Source organism: Atractosteus spatula, chromosome 7 (genome assembly GCF_055471065.1).
Source record: "Atractosteus spatula isolate fAtrSpa1 chromosome 7, fAtrSpa1.hap1, whole genome shotgun sequence".
NCBI lineage: Eukaryota > Metazoa > Chordata > Actinopteri > Semionotiformes > Lepisosteidae > Atractosteus > Atractosteus spatula.
In genome coordinates this window covers 36,461,590-36,466,624 of record NC_142712.1, presented here as the reverse complement: position 1 = coordinate 36,466,624, position 5,035 = coordinate 36,461,590, and positions in this window count along the sequence as shown.

Below are 5,035 nucleotides of genomic sequence, written 5' to 3'. Positions count from 1 at the left end.
AATCAAGACGTCTCAGAAATGTTACTACGTTTTGTTTCCTGCCCCCCCCTTCCTACTAAGTCCATATTGCGTAGGTCTGCCTTAATTAAATAATATATTAACGTATTGAACCACCATGAGTAAGACTGAATAAAAAAATTAATTATGCTTATGATTTTCGACACTTACCGCTATTATACATTTATGAAACAAGTATAGACATTTGCAACAGCTACAGCCCTTCGCTTTCATGAATTGTTGCAGATACTGTAAATACGTTCTTTAGGAGGGCAAAGGAAAGGAAGACCTCGACGTTTGATTATACCGAGCATTAAAGACAACTTAATCAGTTGAATGGTGAAAATGAAGAAAGAACAGCTAACACAGGAACCCTGTTATTAAGAGAACAATGCGTTCGTGCCATTGCTTTGCTGGTCCTGGAGAGTACGAATCACACACCACACTAGTTCAATAGAGAGGTATGAGTGAGATGGTCTGAACAATAGTGTGAAATCGCTACAGACCGTATGGTGCTACACTAATCAAATTCTGGGAATTCATTTGCTGCTGCCCGGACTGTCAAACCTGTTCAGTAAAATTTCAGTTCACCTGGTACAAATACAATTGTCATTTCCTGGATTATATAACTTTCTATTTATTTTAATACTCTGTATATATATTATAGATCAATACTAATTACTACAGTACTGTACTTCAGTGTTTACTACATTTAATTAGTAATACTACAGTATTCACTCTTTCCACCCACTCGCAAATTACAGTATGTAAACCAGTTTTCATTGACAAGATTGACATTTAATTTTCCAGTTAAACTGACACATGCAGTCCATGACCGGAAATCCTTCTAGTCGTGCACACCTTTTGCATGGATGTGATAGAAAGAATCCTACAGGTTTTCAAAGAGATCACAAAATTTACCCATTCGTTACTTCGAAAGGAGAATAGACAAGCTGACCAAGTGAGCTGAATCAGTAATTGACTAGCCTTGTGCAAGCCCTTACTTCATTACATGGGGATTTAAGAACCCATCTGAGCTTACTTGTCTAGGTATTTAGTAAATGTATATAGTTATACATTTATATAGTTACTGTAGGTATATAGTTAGGAGTCATAAAGTCCTTTAGGTGCAAAGCCACTCTTTAATGGAATTTGTTTGTTCATTGAGGCTGACGTTAAATAAAAGGCATTGATGTTTCAGGATCCCATGGTACTAATTAGTTCAATTTAATAATTAATTCCATTTATAGTTTCAGCCAGAAGATCCCAAAGCACTTTACATATACAGTACAGTGCTACACTGCAGAACTGAGATTGCTTCACCTGTTCATTTAAGGAAGGGCGTTAGGTAAGCCGGATTGTTCAAGTAGAATGGAAATGAACTAAGACACCAGGGATTTTTTATCCCTGTTTTCCTAGTAACAGCAGCCTTACTGATGACGTCATGGTAATGTGGAACAATTCATGTTGCATGTCTACAATAACACGTTCCGTGTGTTCAATGTTACGTTGTCTGTAAAAGCACTGTTGTCCAGTGCAACTCCTTGCATGCTAAAGCTTTATAGTAGCAGGGGCGCTGTACAATGGCTGACCCTGCGCTCTGACCCCAAGCTTCTCTTCCTGTCTGTGTGTGTGTGTGTGTCTGTGTCTCATGGAGAGCAAGCTGGGGTATGCGAAAAGACGAATTCTTAATGCAAGAAATTGTATAGGGCTAATAAAGCAACATTATTATCATTATTATTATTATTATTACTGTTTTGGCAGCTGAAAAGTCTAGACTGAGATGGGAAAGAACAAAGTACTCTTGATTATTATGAAAATAAACCCTGAACATATTTCAATACATTAGGATATAAACTAGAAGAGACTGTTTGACCCATTTTTCTTCCTGGGCTGCTAGTAACATCATGGTGCAAGAGTCCAGTCATACATTTCCCTAAAGGATCCCGCAATGACTGAAATCCCAATTTCGAAGGCTATGTATTGTCACACCTACAGTAACATTAATCTGAACCCTGTATCTTTCTGCAAATACTGTATAAAGAAAACCATCATCCAGCTTGGAAGCAATGCTCAATGGGCAAAATATTAGACACCCAAAGTCAAATGATCTGCCCCTTTCACTAGCAGGCAACCCATGTTGGACGTAAGGGCATGAGACAGACTTTATCACCATTCCTGACCAGACAAATGACCATATCTCCGTCTTCTTGAACTCTGCTGGAATATGCAATGTGCATTTTAGTCACAGACACTCTTACTTTTATCTCTGTCTCTGTCTACCACAGGTATCCCTAACCCTGGGGAGCAACAGTTCAGGTTTTACAAGTAGGTTTAATTGACCAGTTTGCAGAGATCAAGAAAGTATATTAGATTTTCCAAATTAGGTAACTAATCAAATTAAGGCGTTATGAGCTGCACCAGAAACATGAACACCAGGAAAACCACCCTAGTATGAGGACTTCAGACCCCTGTGTTAAAGCATGGGTTCCCTACTAAGACCTGAGGATCCACAAACTGCAAAGTTGTGCTCCTCTACTAAAATAATGGAATCCTAAATAAATCTTAATAATAGGTCTAATTAGACACTGTTTAATTGTTTTTCAGTCCCTAAGCATTTAGGAAGTTACCTTTTGACTAATGCACTTCTTTAGTAACTTAAAAACTCCAACATCTGAATACAAAAAAAAAACTTACCAAGATTCTAACCAAGCAACTTGTTTGTTCCATTAAGAATTCATGTAAAGTGTTCAGCTGCAATGGAAAACCAGCAGGTGTTTGGGTCCCCAAGACTAGGATTGTGGACCCCTGTGCTAGAGAAAGGGGATTGGATAGGGCTGCACAAATTTCAGGGGCTAGAGGAATGCATGCCACATCCTGTGCAAGCTTCCTAACACTTTGATCAATGGATTTATATGTCAGTATACATACGGTATAAACCCATTGGCATATAAACCCATTGATTAACCAGTATCACGTCTACATTGCTATAGTGCCTGGGTGTCCTCTGTGTGAACCAGGGCTGGTGGCCCTGCAGATGAATCCCAGGAACCTCTTCAGAAGAAAGGATGAGCTATGCTGATGAGAGTTCCCAGTACACTGACATATGCCACTCCTGACCTATGTTTTCAATAAGTACTTTCCACACACCTCAAACCATCCAGAAGGATTTTAATGGAATGCCATCTATTTCTAGAATGTTATCTTCCTTAAATTGTTTTGTAACATTTTTGTAATAGCAGCCTTTGAGATGAATAACATTATGCAGGAAGTGCAGAAAAACATAAAATAGACTGAATTAAATCAATATATACTGCTTAAGTAACATAAGTTAAAAAGTTAAAAAAAAAGTCAAACTCTAGTTTTTTTTCTAATGGAAATATTTCTGCAGCAAGCACAGCACAGATCCGAAAGACCCAGGACTGAACTGATCCCACATATGTTTTCTCACATCACGACCACATGCCCCTATTTCTTGAAAATGTTCATTTACACAAATCTCATGAACACTTAGGCTCTTTCATAAATAATTTCAAATGAAATGGCCACATAGAAAAACAATGATACTGAACAAAGCTGCGAAGTAGTGACCAAGGAAAAGGAAGGGTACCACTCACTTCTTAATAAGTCAGTAAATAAAACACTTAAAAAGAAAACCATGATAAAATACCATAAATCATAAAAATAAGTCAAGTTCCTTTCAGATTAAAAGATCTCTTTCCCTTGGTAAACATTGCCTTGTCTACAGTCACAGACAAATGCAATGACATCCTTATTTGAAACATTACTTACTAATTAATTCTGTTCAGTAAAGACTGCTCATTCCACTATGATTGTTTATCACTAATATATTTACAAAGCATATTGAATGCAGAATCATCCTGATGAGAAGCAGTCACAGTGAGTTGCTTGGGTCACAAGTAGTTTGCCAATAATCCACAGAGAGCTGTGGAGTGGCAGACTCATGTCTGAACACTCTTTTAATTCATTGTTCAATTAAGATATCACTGATAAATACATGTATTTCAGAAAAGAGTTATTAAACATAATGAATTATTGAATCAAATTTTGTCTGAGGGTGCTTGTATTTTTATAGAAAACCTCCCCATGATAAACCCAGGACACAGCTGTAAGCTATTAACCCCAAGAGCTCATATTTACCAGAAGCAATGAAGAGATACTGAGTTCTGGACTTCAATTCAGTATTTTAAACTGGAGGAGTAAAATTGGCCTTACTTTAGCAGTGTGGTCAAGTCAAAACAAGTCTATTAAAAACAAACTTAGAAATAGGGATCACATAGAAAAACAACCAGGCTTCTGTGAAGTAGTCTGGGGTATAAAAAGACAACCCCCTCACAGGAAATAAAGACTTTCTGTCTGTGTATACACAGTAAGAATGACTCTCCATGCATTTCTCAATCAATAATAGCCTTTGCTATATACTCTGTGATAGAGATGTGAACAGCACGGTCACAGTCATTAGATGGTTCCATCTGTTCGAATTTTAGAGTGCACAATGCACAATATAATATTCAAAACACAGCTGCACAAACACTTCCATTTATCAACTGGCTTCCCATTTCTTAAGGATTTCTTGCCAAGAATCAACAACATTTATGTATAAAACAGAACGCTGAAGATTTGAAAGGCATACAAAGTACAGAACAGCAATGAGAAATTGCAATTACATTCTGCAGCACACTGCAGCTGCCCAAAAATACTTAGCAGAAAACACGTTTAATAGCAACACACTAATTAGTGGCTTAATAAACAACAGTCTAGTGTACACCTAAAAACACAGTCACAGTAAAGGAATGTAGGCTGAACTTTGCAATGAAAAGCTGATAAGTGGTTTTGTTTTCTTCTAATTAAAATTGTTTTGAGGAACAAAGCCTTCAAATTCAAATGTAACAAACACAAAGAAAGGTCATAATATCTGAAAAATTAAATAATGAGTTCTGAGATGGCGCCTCCAATATAGTTATGTCTTCATTTTTTGTTCAAGGATGTTTTGACTACTTGACTGAGTTAATTTACC